Genomic DNA, 24048 nt, shown 5'->3' with positions numbered 1-24048 from the left:
TGATACGACTGCTGAAATCTTGTATATTGTTCGTATAATAAAGTGAACTTGTCATCTGAGAAACTGATGTTCAACCCTTCATAGGGATAATACGACGAATTTAAAAAGACTCTTACATCACGTACATGACAATGATCAAACTCTGCCATTGACAATTGACTGTTGTGTTTGCGGTTGGTTTGTAAGGCTATTACAACAAATCGCGGTTTCTCTGTTTGGGATGCAGTTTTGATAGACCAAGTATGCTTACGTGTTTGAGGAAGTAATGGGTATTCATACAGATCCCAATTACGAAATGCTAGAGGAATAGCACGATCTTTCTCTAAATGCTTTAATAAATTTATTCTTTCTCGATCTGACACTTTGATATGTGGCACTCTCCAAATAATTTTACTAATTATAATGTCATCTACAACTTCTCCTGTATTTAATTTGATAGAATTAAGATTCGTATTGCTTCTAAGTAACACTAACTCGTGTTTACAGTTCATGATTATTTTTTCATAGTCTTCTGCGAATCCTAATATCTTGTTTAGCGGAATGGATAAGGAAAACGCCCCACCTCCAGTATTATTGGTTCCCATAGTTGACCAACCCCAAACTCGTGCATATTTTGATTCATTTTCATTTAGCGATAGATAAGATTTTATTGTTGTAGTTATACCTGCATTTTTTATTTTATCTATTTCTACTCCATTCAATTCATACCGAATATCTTGAAATAGGAACAATGCCGGATTATTAATGAAATGTACCTCAGATATTTTTGCTTTAGTTGTGGTGTTATAAACATTCACTTTCCCCTCGATATACAAACTACTAAGTGAAGGCAATACGTATAGATCTTGTTGATTAATAGGAATTCTTATTTCATCATTCTTGTTGAAACTTGTCACGTACGGTTTGTATGAATGATATTCGAAACTTTCAATGCTGTTGTCGTATGATGTTTGTTGAGATATATTTAGAATATTCATTTTATCAACCCGATTAGCCTTAGAAATTCTTTATTGGTCTTGGTAAGCTTCTTTTTTAGTTGAAACGGTGTGCTTTTGCGAGATGATCTTCGAGGAATGGCTTGGGTATACGACTGAGGGGGGTTTTTATTGAAATTTATCATTTTTTTCTGAAATGTAAATACAGCTGGACTTCTTCACCTCGTAAATTTATCTCTTTATTGTCAGCGTCCAACAACCGTATATTGATAGCACTTATAGAATTTTGATTAACAGGAAAATAAATTAAGTTTTTAGGTATCTCAATTATTCGATAACCAGGTGGAACATTAGGCACAAATTCATAAATAATGTGACTGGCTTTCCCGTTTACAAAGGAACCACTAACTACGTCGCATTCGATTCTCACAATGGTTGTTGATAGAATGCTAACAGGGTACTGTGAATCAGTACTTATATTAGCTTGTATTGTCTCCATTCCAAAACCTAGTATTTTACCAATTGATTCACTTTTATTAAAATGAACATCTTTGGAGCAAAAAAGGTTTGTCTTCAATGTATTGTTATTGCAAGTTAGTTTTAATACAGTGTTCTTCATATTGTCTTTTAAATAATCACAAATATCCTGAAGCTCATAAGATCCTTCAGGAATTTCGATGATTTCATTTTCACCATAATGAAACTTATTGTTTCGTTTATCGATATTAGGAATAGAGTTAAAAGTTGAGAAATACAAAAGACCGCATTCATATTCTCCTCGAAGTTCCAAACTTGGTGAATAATTTGTTGTTAAAGAGGCTCCACTTCCAGTTAAAGATACAGTGAAAGACATTTTTATACTAACACATTTATTTATTTCGTTTGCTATTTAAATGCTTTTTCCAATAATTTCTTAAAAATTTTAGACACAAATGACCACAATTAGTAGTGCCGTAAGCTTGATGTCTTACATAATTGTAGTTTATAGGCAAGGCATACATATATTTCATTAATTCTAACGGTGGTTTTAAATTACCAAAACTATCATAATATTCTACGTAATTGTTTTGCTTTACAAAGGCTACCCAATGCGTACCTGGATTTATGTTGCTATCCAAATTTAATATTCCACATTCTATTTTTCTAGGTTTCAAAGGTAACGTATCTCTCATGTAAACACCGCGAAAGTAAGGAATGTCATTAGCATGTTCCAAAATATCGAGGTTAGTGAGCGCACGTCTAGGTAGCCGCTTAATCAGTTTTTTGATGGGTTAAGATATAACCCTGCTCCTTTTTTATGAGGTTTAATATATAATCCTTTTCCAAGAGCCACCGCTTCCATCATTCTGTTATGTCTTTCAGATTCCTGAAGACTCTTCTGTGCAGCTTTAGAATCATTCACAGCTTTTGCTATACCTGCTGCTCCTCCAGCTAGTGAACCTAAAGCTGACAATCCCGCAAATATGGGAATAAGTGGTAAAAGTCCTCCACACTTTGGAAGAGGAATGATACGTGGCAAACGTATTCCTTTCTTTTTACTAAACAGTTTCTTTGCAACTGCATAAGCATATTTTATAACAGAGTTTTGATCCTTGGATTTCATTTTTTTCAATAGGGACTGTATTTTTTTCACACCTTTCTTAAATGATTTCATGCCACTGCCTGTTCTGATTTTTGCCTTCATAGCATTTTTTACTATCCATGATGCAATTTTTTCTCCTTTTCCAGCATCTTTCGATTTCAATCTCCTTTGAGCCATATTCAAAAGTTCCAAGTCGGCTTTGCGTCGAGCTCCAGGATCTTTATTATTGTAAGAAATATCGTGGTGCATGCAAGCGTTATCTAATTTGTTAACCCCTCGATCGCCTTTTAGAATCCGTTTTTGAAGTTTCGTACCGGGACCACAAAATTGATACCCAGGTATATGTAACTCGAACGGCAAATGATCTACCAAGCTATTGATTACACCACTGCCTTCCTTCATCGATAATCATCTAGTGTCCCAAAGAGAGATCCTGTGTTATTTATATACTTATCTAAATCACTAATTCACGTTTGTCTACCCAACTGTTCTCTTTATCACTTAGTCCTAACCATTTTACAAAAAGTTTGTTTTCTTTTTTCTTTATAACTTTTTCAATAAGGTAGATGTCTGGAAATTTAGTTTTTTGTAACTCGTATCCATAAAAAGAGCCTAGAATATTTTGGTTGTATTTGTCTTTTATTTGATACGTTTGAGGATAGGTATCATTAATTTTTACGATTTGAAATATTTCCGTAGACCAATTAGGGGTATAACCTTTATAGAAATCTCCTTTGTATTTACTTATACGAACAAAATCGTTAACTTTAAAAGTGGATCCTTGACGTACTGTCTTTGGCTTTCGGGTTTTAATGATATTAGATTTAACTAAAGCCTGATTCGCATGATTAACATCAATCGGTTTGAACTTTGTAATGCGGTGCAAAGTGTTGTTATAGCGATGCACCACGGAATCTAAATTACATTGAAACCATTGATATCGTCCGCACAGACTGAATGTTTTGTAAAGATGTGATTTTATAGTTCTTATAACTCGTTCTACTATAGAGGCTTTTTTAACAGAATATGTGGAATAATGGTTTATGTTGTAATTTTTCATTAACTTTTCAAAAGAATTATTATAAAACTCTGTACCCAGATCTGTTTGTAAATTGTTTGGCTTCCGTGTTGATTCAGATAATATACTTTGCATTGCATTTGTAACATATTGTTTAGATTTTGCTTTCAACGGTCTTACCCATACAAATTTTGATAAAGTATCAATTACTACTAGTACATATTTATATCCTTTATTATACGATGAATATTTTTGAAAATCCATAAGATCCGCTTGCCATAAATCATCTATTCCTTTAATGTTAGTATGACGGCGACAGAAATTTCTTCTTGCTGGCTTGTGGAGCTCGTTAACTATGTCTTGTTTACTCATTCTTATCAAGTTTTGAAGGTAACATAAGATCGATTTCTTTTTTTGTGTAATACAATTTACTGAAATTGACACTAGTTAATTTTTCTAAATTATTTAAATATTTTTTAATGTTGGTTTGAATTGATTTCATTTCATTTTTTAGATCTTGAACATATTTATCGACATACTCTTTATTTACAGCCTCGTCATCCTTTTCAGGAGTTGGTAGTCCTTTTAATCTCGATGATTTTAAATCAAAGTCGCCTGCATCTGACTTTACTAATGTGTTGGTAGGAATGTTATTAGAAAATTCAGATAGTCGTAAACGCTTATGAACGTGATGACCAAATTTATCTATATTCATTGCCGTCTGCTCGGCTTCTGTAGTTTAATGGTACTGTTGAATCCTCCAGATGGTAGCTTTATATATTTTATGTCTTTTATAATACCAGCTTCATGCAGTTCTTCTATTATTGCATAAATTTCATTATTAACTCCAGTGTTACCAGCTGCCCATGACCCGAGTAGTAATTTTAGCCTTTCTACTAATTCATTCGGATCATCCCAATAAACTAAATCAGTATCCTTCTTAACTTCTTTCAATATATCGATGCCTTCACCTCGCGGGAGACTTTCTACACTACTTGCGTGACTTCTAGAGAACTTAAATAAAGGTTTAATCACGTTCATATATTTAAATCCTTTATTACTGTTTATTGGTTTAAATGGATCGAAGTTACGTTTGTGTGCATTGGTATCTATAAGTACTAATTTATAATTTTGTAAATCCTCGTTTGTAATTATTTTTAAATTTGGTGCCTTTTGGTATAATAATTCTTTCAAGCCTGGAGTTTTTTTTAGGCTACGGCTTCCAATTTTCAAAATGCGTCCATCGTCATAAACACGTGTATTACCGAGCATCAATTTTCCATTAACATTTCTAACACCAAAAGGAATATTTTGCATTACTTCAGATGACACAGACCATGATAAAGAATCATTAGCAATACTTGGTGATGACTGAATAGATTTAAATGAGTTGTCATGGACATCGTGTTCATGAGTGGGTGATGTGGTGAGGGTTTTGTTAGGTGTTTTACAATCATCATTTTCTAAAATATCTTCATAATCATTTAAATTTTCCTCGTTGTCAACATCCGTTTTGTAGTAATCAAAGTCTTCATCTGAATTATTGGATGACTGGCTTTCGATATGTTTAGTTCTTTTAACTGACTGGATTGGTTCTGTTTCTTCTTCGTTGTAGCGTTTGCCATCAGGTCTACTACTTAATAGTTTAAGAGGGTTCACAATAGGTTTAAATATTGTTTCCAGTGTCATATCATTTTTCATTTTTGAATCTTTTAACATTTCTACTTTTCTTTTCACAGCTGAAGCTGACTTTAAAATTTGTTCCTTAAGGTTCCGCTCCATTGTTACGAGTTCCACTCTGTTTGACTTCTCAATTCAAACTAGTTTGTTGGAACGTAAGTAACAGTTACTTATATAAGAAATAAATAGTTTAATCTACTTTAATGAATGTATCAAACTTCATTCTATAACAACCTTTGTTTCGTTCACAATCCTTATTTATGACCACATAACTGTATGGCTTACCCCACACAGTTGAACACATTTCACGGAACTGAGTCCAGGTCATGTCAGACCCTACATGCTCATCGTAAATATGCCTTAGATTAATGTTGTCTTGTTTAAATAATATGATAAGGTTAGCATTATCTCTTACTAATTGCTTAGGTATTCTTGAGTAGGTTTGATTAATATAAAAACAGTCAATGTTTTTATGTCGTCCCATAGCAAAATAATCACGTATATTGTTTTGATTTTCACATGCAACATCATCAAATACGAAAATGGATTCAGACAAAGCATCATGTGGACTTAAAATGTCTTTATTATCACTATATTTGAAGTAAGATATGTCTGCAACTTTTTCCAATACTTTTTCCAAAAACTGGTACTTAGGTTGATACAAGGACTTTGAATAAACATATAAGTTGCGAAAACGTGGTCCATCACGGTGTAGCAACAGACTAATTACAAAATTGGTCTTTCCACAATTTGATGGGCCACAAACAATGCTGCGAATAGTATTTGGTAATAAATTACCATGACGTTTAAACTCTTTCGAGGATACTGGACAAATACATTGTAATTTAAGAGATTCTTTTTGTTTCAGAAATCTCATTACAGTTTTTGGTTTAAACTCAACCGTTCTGATTGATAGGTTTTAATGGAATGATAAAAACTTTGTTGAGTTTATAATTTTTATAGGAATTTTGGAAGATAAAACTACTTTCAACACTCCGTTCGTAGTGTATTATTGGGCATTCTGTCAAACCAGAGTGAGCGCAGCGAACGGTCGGAAGCGAAGCGGACGACTGGGGGACAGAATGCCCAATAATACACTACTGCGGTATGATTATTTTTTATTTATTTATTTTTCCTATATTTGCATTATAGGTAGGTACCTACCTCAGCGTTTTGAATTTTTGCGTTGATTTAGAATTTCTCACAGTTTAGAGGCAATTAGATTTTTAAGAAGTGTTTGATATGAATTTCAACTTTAATATCTCTACGCGTTCATGTGAAAAAGGGTAGGTAGTAAGTTTATAATTATTAAAAAAATATTTTGTCATGTAAGCAAAAATAATATTTTAAATTTTATATAACTTCAAATTTATCATTTTCGCAATTTTTCCTTTATCTGTACTATATAACGTTGCTTCGTGCCGAATTTCAAGATTCTGAGTTCACAGGAAGTACCTTGTAGGTTTTGATTCCCTAGCGTGTGACGGAAATTCGTCTAAGGTGTCGGTATAAACTGCTGTATCTTTTGATCGCGTTAACTTAGAAGTTTGATTTTTTTACTTCTTAAAGGGACAATAGATCTAGGTATTTGGTATAAATTTCAATTTGATACCTTTATTCGTTCGTGAGAAATAAGGTAGTAAGTTTCATTTTATTAAAATATTTTTATTATATTATATAACTAAAAAAAATGAAATTTTCGCAATTTTTCCTATATTTGCATTATATGACAATGCTTTATGCCAAATTTCAAGATTCTGAGTTTACGGGAAGTATCCTGTAGGTTTTGATTCCTTTGCGAGTGTCGAAAATTTGTTGAAAATATCGACATAATCGGCTGTATCTTTTGATTGGCTTGGCTTAGAAGTTTGATATTTTCACAGCTTAAAGGGACTATAGACCTGAGTATTTCATGTGAATTTCAGCTTGATACGTTCACGCGTTCTTGAGATAAAGGGTCTTGACAGACGGACGGACGGACAACAAAGTGATCCTATAAGGGTTCCGTTTTTTACAAGCTTTTTACAAGCTTTATATTGACTTCACTTGTTAGTATGTGTGGGACAAATCTTGCAACTGAATTTAAGACCACTTCTCCTCAACCGATTGAGCTGAAATTTGGTATACTTATGTAAGTACGATGACAATGCAATGTTATGGTACCATTGAGCTGGTCTGATGATGGATTCAGGAGGTGGCCATAGGAACTCCTAAACGAAACGGCGGAATTCCATCGAGTTTGGGTTCGTTGGATTTGTCTTCTCGAGCAGTTTAGTGCTAGATGATGTCCAGGGTCATGATGATGGATTAGGGAGGTGGCCATAGGAACTCCTAAACGAAACGGCAGAAACTCATCGAGTTTGGGTTCGTTGGATTTGTCTTTTCGAGCAGTTTAGTGCTAGATGATCTCCAGGGTCCTTATGATGGATTAGGGAGGTGGCCATAGGAACTCCTAAACGAAACGGCTGAAACTCATCGAGTTTGGGTTCGTTGAATTTGTCTATTCGAGCAGTTTAGTGCTAGATGATGTCCAGGGTCCTGATGATGGATTTGGGAGGTGGCCATAGGAAATCCTAAACGAAGAGGCAGAAACTCATCGAGTTTGGGTTCGTTGGATTTGTCAGGCTCGTCCGCGTCGGTCGCAGACTGACGTTCGCGATCGGGCCGCATTGAGCGCATTAGGCGCCCGATCAGTGGCGAACCCAACTAGAGGGTTGCCCACCGCGGTGTTGGACCAAAGTCCAGCCTACGGTGGGCTCACTCTAGTGGGCCCGATCGAGGGGGAGTACGGACGCGGCTTGAGGGCGCCACGGTTGGCTCGGACCTCGGCTCAGGCCGTGTCCCGAGGACGGATTGGGGAGAACCGGCCCGGTACATGTCTGTACCATCCGAAATGAAATGCAGAGCCTCGTACTCGCCGGCGAGTATGGTGTAACGAGCTACTGTGTTATGGAGTAGTTGGCGTGCTTAAGGCAGTGATGTCTGTGTTCAGAAATTCGGTAATAGGATCGTCCGGGTCGTCTAGGACATGCCTAGGTCGTCGGTATTGGGCAGCGACATCTTTCTGGGGTGTATACGTGGCGGCGCTAACGATAAGAGGGTTCTTGTGGTTGATCGCTTTATCAAAGTAGCGGCGAGAGGCTTCTTTAATAAAGTGATCAATCGATGGGATCTCGAAATCTCTATGGAGATTCGTGTTACGCACGAACCACGGGGCATCCGCGGCTTGGCGTAAGAATTTGTTTTAGAGGGTCTGGAATTTCTTAAGGACTGTGCAGAAAGTGTGAGCAAACTGACTGGCGTAAGTCAACACTGGACGAATGCAGGTTTTGTAAATTGTCAACTTATTTCTAAGTGACAATTTACTTTTCCTTCCAACTAGGTGGTAGAGTCGGTGGATGTAGTGGTTCGCACGGCTCAAGACGCGTCTGAGGTGCGAAGCGAACGATAATCTCTGGTCGAGGGTGACACCTAAGTACTTGGCCTCACTCTTCCAAGGAATAGTTTGGTCAAATAAGGTGAGATGGGTGGGGGACATTAGGACGAGTGCGAACCGGAGGACGTTTCGCAGACAAAGCCCTAGAAAAGTACACTGCTGCACTTTCTGAACCATTCGCCTAATTGTGTGACTGCGCGTTGGAGCGCCAAGATGACGTAATTCCGATTACGTCCGGACTTGTAGAGTGCGGTGTCGTCCGCAAAGAGGGCTAAATCCGTATTCGGATATTTGGGGATATCATTGACGATGGGTGCTAGATGATGTCCAGGGTCCTGATGATTGAGTCAGGAGGTGGCCATAGGAACTCCTAACTAAACGAAACGGCGGAATCTTATCGAGTTTGGGTTCGTTGGATTCGACTTCTCGAGCACTTTGGTGCTAAATAATGACCCAGAGATTGAGATACAACTAAAAAGTGTAAAATAAAATTATAATAAAATAATAAAAAAAAACTTTTTTAAAAACAAGCTTTATCCTGAAATGCAGTTGTACTAAAACGTAAAAAATAATTGCATGCTTGGTTCAAAGAATTTCGAAAGCTTGTATCGCGCATGGAATTTATTCCTCTTTTTTTCTGTTTGCGCTACAAGCTTTCGAAATTCTTTGAACCAAGCATGCAATTATTTTTTACGTTTTAGTACAACTGCATTTCAGGATAAAGCTTGTTTTTAAAATTTCGAAAGCTTGTATCGCGCATGGAATTTATTCCTCTTTTTTTCTGTTTGCGCTACAAGCTTTCGAAATTCTTTGAACCAAGCATGCAATTATTTTTTACGTTTTAGTACAACTGCATTTCAGGATAAAGCTTGTTTTTAAAAAAGTTTTTTTTTATTATAATTTTATTCCTTATGAGGTACGGAACCCTAAAAAGCACCGGTTATCGTTATAGTTACTGTCAAAGTTAGGTGGTGCAACTCGGCCTTACTCAGACAATCTTGTCAGAGTGGTCGTGGTTGCGCTGACGAGGTACACGGCAGAATGTTCGATATCCTTTCCTAGGATAGCTCTCTGGCGATGTGCTTCCACTTCTGACGGTAAGAGGCGTCGTGAGTACACTGGACCATGGTGGACTCAGTAGCCTTTGTGATGGCGTCTATCCAGCGGGTTGGCGATCGACCTCGTGCTCTCTTGCCTTCCACCTGGCCCTGCACTACCAGTCTCTCCATCGAGTTCTCATTTCTAGAGACGTGAGCGTGACCTCAGTATTCGTAGTTACATGTAGTTCTTTTTACTTATTTAACCTCAAACTCAGCGTCTTCTTACCCATTATCTGTGTTGTTTACGCGCACAAAAACAACCGAGATTTATAGATGTAACTTCTATAATCGGTTAACTCGGACTTCAATTTATTAGAATGTTTGTGGAGACCAAGAAATTAATCTTAATGGAGTAATCACCCACTTATTAAGTTAGAAACAAAGTTACTCGTAGTATTAGTAAAGTTAGAAAGTTCTAAATTACTTAAGATGTATGTTTTAACACTAATTGATGATTATGAGATAAGCTTATTGTTGTTGTTTGGTTTATATTAGGTAAGTTTTATCTGACTGCAATAACGTGATTGATGAAATATTTTTACGTTATAAATTGGAGTCTACACACCAAACCCAAACTGACCCGTCGAGTCCTTGACTTTTGACATGACAACATGTCAAAAGTCATAGAAAGTTGAGCTGTTTGAGATTGAACTTATTCCATCATACGTTTCTAAATTGAATTCCATTTCTCTTGTATAAACATATGCTTGAAGAAGCTTTTCAAGTAGGGAAAATATGAGGACTATAATATACAGGGTGTCTCAAAACCAATGGAGATAATCTTACAACTATCGATAATCAAGATATCAAAATTTTGACCTTAATAAAAAATAAAATGTCACAGATTTAAATATTTTTGATTTTATTTTTAGAAAATTGCCACCTGTGATTGGTTTTTCTCGTGAAATTCAACAAACTACTTCCAAAGTATTAAAAAAAATTAAAAAGAAGAAAAATAATTCGTAATCTCGCATCGTAATCGCAAGTGTCAATTTTATAAATACACAAAAAAACTTAAAATCTCAAAAACCTTGATATTTGTACCTGGTCAAAATTTTCAATAAAGGGATTATAGTGAGGCTTATCGATAGTTACATGGTTATCCATTGTTTTTGGGACACCCTGTATTTTGAATAGCTGTTTACTCAATGTCAATTTAAAAGACGTCACAGTGAGACAAACTGTGGGTAGATAAACCACTCCGCTCTACGTGACGAGATTGCCTTTTGTATTAAATTGTACTTTAGCGAAAGTCGACTGTCTGCTGTGTCATAAATTATGGAGAAGTGGCTGGGAATCTTTGTTTAAATGTCAGCGAAGGAGAGAGTTTGGTTATTTTGATGTAATTTTATCATAAATGGTTTTTACTTGAAATATCTGCATCGGAAGGCCCTTTTAGGTTTTGCCCGTTGACTTCTGTATTTTTTTAGGTAACAAATCAGATTCTAGGTTCTACATAATGTCAAGAAATCAAAACAAAGGATAAGACAACAAAGTAAACAAGTCCTTTCGTCATCGTAGTGCGCACTCGCTAAAATAAGGTTTTGTATGCCTAGTTAGTTATATTTCTTAAAGTTGTGAATGCTTGCTTATACTAAAACGTTTCTTTTATTTATATAGAGAACAATAGTGTCTGGAAAAACCTCAAGAGGATTTAAGACACTATTTAAATTAAAGATGTAACGGCTCAATATATGTAATAATAAATAAAATAAATAAATAAGTTGAAATAATAATAATGAGTTTAAAGAAGTTGAATCTTCCTGCACATGCTGTTGAAACATTGTTAAAGAAATAAAATAAAATAAACAAATAAAAATTAAGACATTTAAGTGGTTCTTCAGTTTGTTAGGATTTAGCAGGCTTTAAAAGAAGAAAGAGTCTTAACCCATTTAGACCTACCGTACCCTATGTGGTACGGTATATTATTGAAAATATTTTGAAGTACCAAACTGTTGTTATTTTGTAAAAATGATTGTAACAGGAAGCTTAAAGTGATTATTTTACATAAAAATATTTAAAAATACGTTTTAACAGGTAGTTTCGGAAATATTTTTGAAATTTCTCGACAGAAAACAAAAAAAATATTTACAATGTATTCAAGAAGGCATATTTCTTATTATTCATGGTAAATTATATTATTTATCAATTTTATTTCAAAAGTAGAGTACAATAGATATCATGACTACAAAAAAAATATTATTGAGATTATTTTTATATCATTTTTTCTAGTCTAAAATAGGTGTACCCTATAAGGTACAGTAGGTCTATGCATAAGCAAAATCATGCGAGAAAACATAATTAATTTTTTGTTATTTTTCATTGTTTTAGGCTATTGATGCTTCACTGTATAGCCACAACTCCTGAAAAATTTGATAATTTCAGCAAACAAAGCAATTTTGGTATTTTTTTACTGCTTTCTTATCAGATGGCCGCTAATGGTGATCAGACTGACGAAGATTGAGGCGATAAAGATAGTGTCAATGTAAATAATTATCCTCAGAGTTTTCTTCGATGGATTTGCTAAATTTTCGTCGTCGTATTGTTAAATGCGTTTATTGATAGCAATGAACATAACAAGTCAGAAGAAGCCAGGTCTTCTTCAGCTATCCTCACTAACTTTGGGGAAGGTAGGAAAAATGAACCAAATGTGGTTAGTGTCACACAAAACGTCTTACAAGCTATGCCAAGAGTAATACTGGTGATTATGTGATTTTATTTTTATTTTATATTACACAAAAATAAATAAAAACCTTCTTTGAACAACTACCATGTTTTGCATGCATATAGACCTACTGTACCCAATATGGTACGGGCTCCCCACGGCCCCCTTTTTATGGATTATTTTTTAAAATATTTTTTTCATGATTTTTATGCTACCTTTTGTAAATTCTTGCTGAAAAATCATTTTTTATTTACAAAAATAATTATCGGTCTAAATGGGTTAAACCTTATTGTTTGGTATGAGTTAAATTTTAAGCTTAAGAATCCGTGTATATCAGATTTCTGCTACCACGGATACGCATTTTCATTTGTTTTAAACATTACCAAAACAAAATATAAACAAAACACACTAACAGATGTTTACTCTCTGTTTGTAATAGCTACATTACAGTTAGGGCGGGCGGATCTCGAGGGCGGATATACCATTTCGCTACTACGTGCTGAGATTAGCCACTTTATTAAATTCAGCGTCTTTAGAGAACTATTTCTACCTCTCGTTCTCATTTCCGCAACTGTGTAGCTAGAATCTAGAATTTGAGCTTGATAATTAAATAAATAAATAGTATTTATTTTCTCATCACAAACATTACAATGACACAAGTTTTTAAGCACATTAAAATCAAACTATGTAGAGAAGCTTTGGGTTACTTTTGGCATGCCTTTTGGGATGTGCCTGGATGCGAGCGGCGCAGGATTGGTCTTCGTGGAAATCCTTGGGGGAGGCCTTTGTCCAGCAGTGGACGTCTTTCGGCTGAAACGAACGAACGAACTTTTGTCATGTTGTAATGCAGTGATAGACTCTAACAGGTCTCAAAACTCAACTCGGTCTTAAACGTAGATTATGCTTTTCATTATTTATACACCGATTGGTGCTGTGATCACTGGACAAGATATACTTGTATAACTGAGATTGATTAAATTGAGCTTTGGGATTCTTGGACGAAAGCCGGCTTTAGTCAAATTTTGATAATGTTAGTTCGTTCCAATTTTCTTCGATAAAATTCAAAGCGTCATACCGTCATACACATTTCATTCATGAAAAAATAGAACTTTACCACAATCTGAAACGCGAAAGGACATTGTCAGAAACCGCCTCAGATTCCTGGGCACAGCAGTAAAGTATCAAAATTAATCTCTTACTTTTTGAATACTTAAATATTAATTAGATTGTAACGGACACTTGAGGATTAGAAAATGAAATTATAAAAGTCTTTTATATGTATTCCATAATACTATGACGACATCCGGTCATTTTAGGGCGTGGCCTGCTCCATATCCTATGAAGTTCCATAATTTGTGTCGATAAAATCTATGTAAAATCGGCACAAGGCAATGCCGTACTTCATTGTTAGGAATCCATGTAATAGTGATGTTGACTGCGGTCATCATAGACAATAAGATACCGATCTTGTAAATAAAATAAATCGTCCATATTGCTACAGTATGACTAGATTTTAATTAAAAGTTAAAAATATATTGCACGATACTACAAGAAGCTATCTAATGTGTCCAACTGGTCGAAGGTTATAAATAAAATAAAAAGAATTGTGATCATAACACTGATATAGACAATGACAACAATATGGGATCATCTTTAATATATCTGTAACAGTTTCAAAATCCGATGAAAAATCCAATGCCGCTTAAAGTGAGAGAAATGTCTAAAGTTCTAATAGAATTGAAAGTTTTATTCGCTCAAAATGCTTATAACAATAATTGGTAATACATTTCAAATATTAAGTACCTTTATAATGTATCGATAGAACCAAAAAGATGTCCTCTCAGCTTGGAAAGGGAAAACCCAGGATTGGGGGAGCGCTCCAGGCAATGTTCAGAACGTTTCATAGGTAGTAGTAAATAATATTTATTTTATTATTAAAATTGAATATTTTGATATTGATAAAATGGAATATATCTTTCGATTCAAATACCGAATATTTTTCAATCGATAATAATTATCGAGAATTGTTAATAATATTCAATTAAAAGTTGTTCAATCCCTAGTCATGCATAGACTAAGACGGTAACCATGGAGATAGTTAGTTTGGTAAGTCACGTGTTAAATGTCAAGAGTGGAAAGTAAACATAGGATTCATGTTATTTATTTACGTGCAAAATGTAAGTAAGTAAATCATAAAAGTGGAACGCCGAGCTATTTCCAAAACCCGTCCAATATTATAATACAATTTGGCTGCGACAACTACAATACAGAACATCTCCCAAATCGATGTGCATAAAATAATATAATACAATACTAGTAAGTAAGAGGTTATGATAACAATATTGCTATCAATAAGTTTATAGAATTGGTCCGCCAGGAATAATTGTTCTTACATAAAGATTTGTGTCATTTAGAACCTAGAAAGTATTTTTTCGGCACTGTTGATCTAACGGCGAACAATGTATGGAGAACGAACATTGTCCTTTTCGGATAAAGGCAATTTTTGGCAAGTGTAGATGTGGTTGATCGTAATTTCAAATGTTGAAATTTCTTTCGTTCCTTCAAATGTTCAGCAATAAAAAGATTCGAAAGATCAAGAACTAAAAAGCTTCCTGGCCCCCAATGCCTGTCAATAAGCTCTTCTAATAAAGCTCTCGATATTGCTAAACTTTTTACATGTCTAATCTACATGCGGCCCCCGGTTTGTAATCCCAAAGTCCTCAATAACACGTATCATAACTCATTGGCCCGTATAATGTGTTTTGCAGTTCGAAATTCGTTTGGTTGGCCTATCGATTGGCCAAGTATTTGGCAAGTATTGGCGACGGGCTCCCAAATATTTGGATTGGGCGTGACATTTTGCGTTGTATTAGGCCGATGGCTACATTGTACGCACTCGTTTCGGCTTTTGTAAGTAATCAAACCTTTGTTGAGAATGTTTTCATTGTTGTTTTCATCCGTAAAGCTGAGTAAAGTAATTGTTTAAATAGTAAAATTGCTGGGAGATTTTGAGTTGTCTAAGGTCTGTATAGAACCTGAAAGCTCGATTCTCTCATCTCCAACACAAATTAAGGATTTCGATTACTTCAACTTCTTCTATTTTTGCTATTTGTCATAAAAATATTTTGCATCTTACTACATTGTTGTGCATGCTCGATGACCATTTCCCAAATGTATTAAAGTTACATTTTTCCTACTTAAGTAGATATTTCTCATTGTGTTTTATCCTAAACCGTTCAGTGTTGCATTCTTTCCTCAATACACAAAAAGAAAAACATTTCGTGTTTAATAATAAATAAACATAATAGCAAACTTATAGCCCAAACATCTATGACGTACACACAAAGCGTGACAAAACACGGCTCTCGCAGATATAAGTCGTCAAGCTGCGTGGGTCGACGGCGCTCAATGGCCAATATTTTTGCCTTTACACAAACAACCCATGGGATCTGGAGTACTAACTCACATTCGTTGCCAAGACATGTGTCCCGCTAGGCCATCGGCCTCACTTGGGGAAGGACTTAAGGCTTGGTATTTCTGCTAAAGTAGGTATTTCGCGCTGTCAAAATCTGCGCGCGCAATACTTCGCCGAAGACAGCGCGCCAAAGAGCTCTCGCGGCTACACACACAGTATAGAAATACGCAGTTTACAAATACGCAGTTGGTTAGGTTAGGTTGACTTCCTTCCGTTCAAGCGTCACACTCACAGCACTTTCTAATACAAATCATATCCAAGTGATACAAATTAAAACAACTTTCAAAATTTTTGGGAATATATTTTAGAATCGAATAAATATAGAATATAACTGCCAAAGTAAACACGGTTCAAAGAGGCGTGGCGTCACCCGACCTTCCGGAAGTTCCGCGCCGGCTAAAATAATTTCAAGATTACGTCACCCGACCTATCGGTAGATCCTCGGGAGCTTGAGCGATTGGAAAAACATTTTATGATCAGTTACTCGTAGTAGCGATTATTTAGAGCTTGGATAATAAATTATAGTTGTTGCAATTCACAAAGCTTTGCATGTAGTTAATTACATCAGTACACGCTTCAATTTTGTTCAGTTTGTTTATTAATAAATAGAAATATCATACTAAAATTGCATACATATTTGTTTGTATTGGTCTGGGTGTTTTCTTTCCATAATTTATGTATAACGTATGTACGGGGCTCTGTATTGAAAATCACTATGAGCAATGAGCATCACACACGGTTACCTGAAATACATTACCGCAGCAAAATTTTTATAAATGTTGTGCTTTAGAGAGTCGAGAGTATAGCAGATAATTAGTCCATCGTGAGCAGAAATTTGTCCACGAATAGCAAAATTTGTTCGTGTTCCGGTTCTCAAGTTATTTAGAATTTTGCTGGGGTAATGTTTTGTGATGTCCCAGATCTCGTAAATGGCTCAACACAGAAGTTTGAAAAAAATACCAATGATAGACCTTGATATGTCCAAATTAGTTCAAACATTAGTCATTGATTTGAATGATAAACACCAGTGTAATTAAAAGATATCAGAAAATTAGATAAAACGGATTTGTGAGTAAACCAGTACTCTTACAATCGAATAAAAAGGTGTAGCATGTACCCTTGGTACACCTTTATAACCACAGTAAATATAAATGATGTGGCTTTGCGCAAAAGAGAGATTTCAAGAAATCTAATTTATTTTAACAGTCTTACTTTCGTGGCCGAATACGCGATTCCCTTATAACAAGGGAACATGGCATACAATGGACAAATTAAAATGTTCCTTAAATAAGCTATCCTGTTATTTTCAGCTTTATATTACGACTTATAAGAAAGTTATCGAACTGCAAAGAAATATCAGGAATTCTTCTATAAGCCGACCAAATTTTAAAGGTTACAAAAAAGCGACCGTTCCATACATAAGGCTTGCCATCTTAAATGAACGGTATAATATTGAGGTTTCGTCAGTACAGTTGCGAACAAAGGTGTTTGTGTAGTGTAGTTGAGTTGAGAGGTCAGATTATTGAAATAATAAAACGAACATTTTATTTTTTAAATACATTTTAAAAATAATTTACATTACAGATGGTAAAATGGTCCCTCGTGACTTAAAGGTTAAGAACCACTGCCCTAGAGACTCAAAACTACAAGGATACACATGAACTCCAGTTTTAAATCCGTTGATATCTGCTGCATCTGCCATGTTTTTGGCTATAAGATTCTTCTATCTTACGGCTTATCTTTTTGGTTAGAAGATTCTTCCATCTTGCAGCGTAGACCTTTAGCTACAGACCTTAGACAGTATTTTTGTGAAAATTCTTACGCATGGTGGAGGAAGGGACGCTCTAGACACTCAAGTCTACAAGGAGTCACATGAACTCCAGTTTTAAATCCGTTAACATCTGCTGCATCTGCCATCTTTTTGGCTAGAAGATTCTTCTATCTTGCAGCTTTGACCTTTAGCTACAGACCTTAGAAATTATTTTTGAAACATTCTTACGCATGGTGGAGGAAGGGACGCTCTAGAGACTCAAGTCTAGAAGGAGTCATATGAACTCCAGTTTTAAATCCGTTGACATCTGCTGCATCTGCCATCTTTTTGGCTAGAAGATTCTTCTATCTTACAGCTTAGACCTTTAGCTACAGACCTTAGACAGTATTTTTTTATTATTTATTTGTGTCAGTGTGCTCTTCTAAAGAGTGTAAGACAATTGTATGTAGGTACTATTAAAATGTAATTTTAACTCATTGGTTTTGTCTCATATTTGAGGAATGTACTATGTATCATGAGTAGAGTCTTCGTTTAAAAGGATGCGAACGATTTAAATTTCAATAGGTAGACAAAATTGATAATTCTCAATTATCAAAAATTTAAGCTTTCTCCAGTAACACTGATATTATTATACTGTGACTCATCAAAGTCATCATTGTCAAAAATATTGACAAATCGCGAACTGTCACGGCCAAAAAACTGACACGCGTCCGTCCTCCGTAAGCGCCACCGCGCGACTGATTCAGATTGTCCAAGCCGTCATGGACGATTTTTTCCACATTTTTTAACATAGTAACTAAATAAGACGCAATATAAAAATTTCATCCGTTAAAAGCCCTCAAGTTATTTCTGAACTTTAGTTTAGTAAAAGATTTAGAATCTCAAATCGCTTATTTTAAAAATAAAACCATAAATAGAAAACGAATAGAGGTAACTTTGGGAATTTATTCTATCGAGTCAACTTCATCAAATCGTGTTTCCATCCGTTAATAGCCCTAGAAAATATCCTCAACTATGCCCAATAAAAATCTTAGCCTTTAATTTTACTGTTTAGTACCTCAAAAATGAAAAATGAAAACCTCATTTTCGCCATTTTCTCTACTACCCGGCCTTAAGATTAAGATGCAGTAGGGTCACGTATTGGACAAGTTCAAATAGAACAGTAACAGACTTTTCTATCAGAAAATAAGATTAGCTTCGTTATATGTACCCACATAGATTTCACAGAAAGATATCGGTAAGTATTATTTCCTTACTTAGCGGCGTTAACAAGGATATTCGTATTTTTAATACCATAAAAAAGTACCTTAAAGACTAAAAAAATAATTTTGAAAGTTTTTCAAAATAGATTAGATCTTACTACGGGTATGGGGGTCGGGATCTGGACTATTCCCACCTCTCGTTCCCACCGCTGCAACTCTTATGTAGCCAGGATCTACAGCTTGATCGCCAATAAAAACCCAACCAAGGGTGTGGGGGTCTTAAGATGTCTATAAAATATTATACTTAAAAGTTCCGAGCATTTTTCCGTCGCAAAAAAGGGGTGGGTTTACCACCTCCGTCATAATTTCTTAAGGAATCATTATAGGTTTCTCTAGAAAAGTCTAAGGAGCTTCAAAAGAGTCCTTCTAGACATTTTTCAAATGTACAAAGTATAAAACGGATGCGTAGTCCTCTATCTGGGTCACGACCCTCAAACTATCGACGGAAAAGTGTTACGAAACCGAAAAGCGTCCGTTTGATTTAAACTATTGTCATTGAAACGGATTTGTCTCCGGAAAGTTGTGTTGTCTTGGAAGACTCAGTTTGTGAGATCACTTTGGCTGGTTTTAGTGTCACGCGGACTGTCAGTGCGGATCGCTCCGCACAGCCCATCTGTATGAACTGCTAGGGAGCGGAGCGGTTCCTCCGGACCGCATAACTCTAAATCGCTCCCTAGAAGTTCATACAGATTGGCCGTGCGGAGCGGGTCCGCACCGGACGGTCCGCGTGACACTAAAACCAGCCTTTTACTGAGAGAACCGACGGCGTTTGACAAGGTCTCCGTGAATGGTAGTTGAACGGGATTGGTGGTCGATTGGTTTAATGCTTTTAATTTTAAATTAAAAAGCTACAAAAATAAACATTGAAACCCTGAATTTGACTGCGCATCGCGTGTCAAGCGATGGACCCGATGGTATCTCTGCTTACGGGAATAACTTATGCCCGTTTTCACCAACAATCCCTTTTTTTAAGTGACCCCTATGAAAACAAAATTCATAATTATATGTTACCAGAGGGGTCATTTAAAATTAGGGATTGATGGTGAAAACGGGCATGAGTCTATCTACGAAATAAATAAAAAAGCAATACAACATAAACACATCTATGTTATAGACACTGGCACAATACACACAGAAAAGTTCGAGGTTTGATTGCCATTAAACAAAAGAAGAAGAAGAAGAAACCGTTTGACAAGTGGTTTTCTTCTTCTTATTTTATTTATGGCCTAGATGGCCAGTAAGGGGTTTTCTTATTTTCTACTGATAGTTAAACTAATGACGTGTTTCTTGTATTTAATTGTTTGTTTCGTTGTATTTGAACACGGTCTTAATGATGTTTGGAAAGTTTTATTTTGTTGCTCATTATTATTGTAAGCAAAAGTTAGTCAATTTAAGTTTGTGTTATGTTACGCTTGCAAATTGGGCCCTAAAGTTTTAAGTATTTTATTACGCAATTCCTTGTTCTGCATGTAATTAAATCTAAGTTAATAAATAAATTAATTATTTATGTAATCTAAATACAATAAAATATTATTTGCAATTTTATGTAGGTACGTTAAAATACATACAAATTCAAGAATATTTTGAGGTTTTCAAAAAATGCTCGTATCTCCAATCAAACCAACTATTTTCCATTTTCTTACTTATTTTTTTGCGGCAAAAACACCTACACATTCTGTAAATAATCCACTATCCACCTAATACGATTTATTAAATACAGCCTGCTAAGTCAAACAACTTACGATACAGGAAGAAAATGTAGAGCAAAATAAATTGCTAATTAAAGAATTCGCGGTTACAAAATAACTGACCAAAGAATTCGCGGCCGAAATATTATAAATTATGAAAGCCTAACAGACTCGTTCCCACAGAATTAATTGCCAAGCAATCAAACGTATTAAACGGGGTGGTAATTAAAACAGTGAGCTTTGGGCGAAGGCAATTTGGCATACAGCTTACCGCTTGATAGAATGGAAACTTCTTTTGTTTTATAAAAGTTTTTTCTTTTAAAATTTTAAGGATACTTTTTAGAAGCGATTCTATTTTGTTTTTTCTACGATTGATCAGCAAAATTGAATTCAAATCGCATGTTTTGTGACAGTTGCGAACTTCTTTCAAAGGAAAGACCCGTTTTTATCGGGTAAAACGAGTGGATAAATTGGGTTTCAATTGAAAGTTATTGATATGATTATTATGTATAAACAAAAGTAGCCAAGAAATATAATGATCTGAAAATTCAAAATTATTTAAATCGATTAATTTTCATTATCATTGGTACCTACATAATGTATTTAAAAATATCGATATAAAAATCGTAGTTTGTTTTGAACGTTTTTAACTTGATGCAATCCCTTGTAAGAGCAGAAACTCAGCAAATGAAAGGTAGTAGTTTCAAGCCGTTGCCGATTTTTACAGTAAAAATCTACCTCGTAGATCAGTTATTTCCAATAATTTTTAAATTACTTCGAACGGGTGGTAATAAACTTTAGAGATCTTAGAAGAAAGCAATTCGGAAAACAGATATTAACCACTCGACAGAATAATAACCTTACCTTCTCTTTGGTCAGGCGTTTTATTCATTATTTTAGTAAAAGATAATAATTTATGGTTATTATGGATTTAAGATAGATGGAGCGGTTTTTCAAGCCAGGTTGAGAAATGCACTATGTCCATGAGTAGAGTCTTATTTCAAAAGGATGCCAACCATTTAAATATCACCCTGTGTAGTATTAGTGCACGTTACTAGTAGGTGATTAACGGGTTGCGAGTTCGAATGCAGAAAGGGTCAGTTTTGAGTGTCTATGTATGATTTGTATGTAAAGTTGAAAAGTATTGAAAACCATATTTTCATAGCAATGTAAATTGAGTTTAATAAGACTGTTAATAAGTTGTGTTTAGACATTTGAGTGTAAAGTTTTTAATTAGGAAATTAATAAAATACCAGTATAGGTAAGTCGTACCTACTCTTATAATAATAAAAGGTAGGTATTTTCATTTATAATTTATCCTTTGTACGTAAAAAGTCAATTATTACAGACGGAAAAAAACCTAAAATAATAAAAAAAGCTCTAAAAGATCAGCTTCTACAGCGTGCCTATTATTAAAAGTTCATCTATTTTTCTCACATCCCTTTTCCCCTATCCGTCATGTCCCAGAGCACCTGTCGACCTGTGTCTAATAAATATCAGTGTCAAAAATATCCCTGTCATCATTAGCACCTGCGTCAAAAACGTGATATTTTTATGAAAGGAGATAAAATTATGTATAATGCATCACTTACAAGGGTCAAAAACTGGATCGCCTTATTATTAAAAAAGTATAACAAATTATACTTTATGTAATCGTATTTCGAAGTTTACTTAATTAAAATACACGTTTTGTTTTTCCTAATTAAGTTTTTCTTAATCAAAACAAGGTGCCGCAAATTTAATCTCGCGTGTGGTAGTAAACACGGACAATCGTCTGATAAAACGTCGACCCCTATAATTAATTGCCCTCCACTTAATTAGGATCACGGGCTAAAGATCCGGCCACAGCAATGAATTACAACTCCCTTACTACAATGGTACCTCATGCATAATTTATAAACGAAATGACATACCGATCAAACATCCATCAGTGTCATCCAAACTCTTTGGAACGAAAATTAAAAATAATTAGAACTGGCACAAAATGTTTCACTTCAAAATTCAAACTTGTGTTCTGTCAGAATTCGAGAATGGAACGACGAGCGCGGTTGCGAAAAAGGCGGGAGGATTCGCGAGCGGTTGCTTCGGCATTCGGGCGGGTACTGACTGCCGCAGGAGCCTGCGTCACTGGACCTCGCCAGTTCGCCACCTTTTTGCGGGTCCCTAATTAATAAGCAGGCGTGACACCGACACGCTCGTCAATCCGATGATGAGTCCTCGACTTTATCGTCCGAGTTGATGGAACCGTCGTTTGGCGAACTTTTTGTAATCCCGCCTCTATGGCTAATTGGACGCTTGCATGTCCACTAGTTTCGGTAGCGAAAAAGCCTAAGGGTTTTTTCGGGAATAACACGTTGGCATCAATCATGTCGGGGCTTGCAATGAAAAATGTTTGCTCTATTTTATTTTCGTAGCACAAAGACGCTCCATTAAAAAGAAGTACGGCTTAGAATTTTAAGAATATTTTTTTGATTGCTCAATTTTTTTGTCGTTATTAGTCGTTGTTCTAGGGTACCTACTACTCTCACTATTATTTTTAAATGAAGAAAACCATTTGAGAAATAGGTGTACCTACTCAAATCTAATAGATAGTCGTATTAGATTTGAGTACACCTATTTCTCAAATGTTTTCGCCATTTCGGATAAAGATGTCCAATGTTTGTTTTTGTAGAGTTATGAGAGGAAGAATGTAGAGTTATCAATTTAAACTTTTTTGCATTTTCAAATAATTTAAGTACAGCTCTACAATCTCTACTTATTTACTGTCATTACATCTGTATACTGCGTACATTTTATTACACATATTTCAAATATTTCAAAGCTAAAAATCACAGACTGGCGTGATAGATAGCTCAGTTATTTCCGTCATAGCAGAAGTCATCTGAAATTTTAATGTCGCAGGGATCACGGAAATCATAGCGAACCTTATTTTCTTGAACAGTCGGCAGCAGATCAGACTATTTTTTGTTGCAAAATCGCCCCTTTTACCGTCACATAAGGTGCTACGGTGTTTACCAAGATGTAGTATCCGTACGACCATAAAACAGGGGAAATTGAACACTGCGAGAACGGTTGTGGGTGAAGTTGAAGGGAAGAGATGTTGTCATATCGTTTTGCATTTTTTATAATAGTATCATTTTACTTTGGAACTGTAATTGTTTTAAAGATTTTAGACCCAGTCGTTTGGACAATTTCCACGAAAACCTGTCTTTGTATTCGTCTCCTACATTTTTGCAGTCTCCTAGGCATTCGAAACGATTTTGCAACTCGAGCTGAAAGCTTTCGGTTTTATGATATGCAGGTGTACTCTTATTGATAGCCACCTATTTATAGTGGTCTATACTACAACGCACCTTACGGTAGTAAGTTCAAATACTACTAGGGACAAAAAGTACCTTGACGGAACGCCTCAAAACACGATCTCTCGTTTTTCACA

At 35.3% G+C, this 24048-nt stretch overlaps 1 long non-coding RNA gene across 1 annotated transcript in view; it reads right to left on the bottom strand.

Moving 5' to 3' along the window:
• The window catches only part of LOC135071447 (uncharacterized), a 67134-nt gene extending 44439 nt beyond the window's left edge, over positions 1 to 22695 (bottom strand). Inside the window, exon 1 of the long non-coding RNA XR_010257247.1 lies at positions 22526 to 22695. This is a non-coding gene — a long non-coding RNA (uncharacterized LOC135071447). The remainder of the gene's footprint in view (positions 1 to 22525) is intronic.
• Between the last annotated feature and the right edge of the window lie 1353 nt (positions 22696 to 24048).

This window comes from Ostrinia nubilalis, chromosome 4 (genome assembly GCF_963855985.1).
Source record: "Ostrinia nubilalis chromosome 4, ilOstNubi1.1, whole genome shotgun sequence".
Classification (NCBI taxonomy): domain Eukaryota; kingdom Metazoa; phylum Arthropoda; class Insecta; order Lepidoptera; family Crambidae; genus Ostrinia; species Ostrinia nubilalis.
This window is presented reverse-complemented; position numbering and strand designations above follow the sequence as displayed.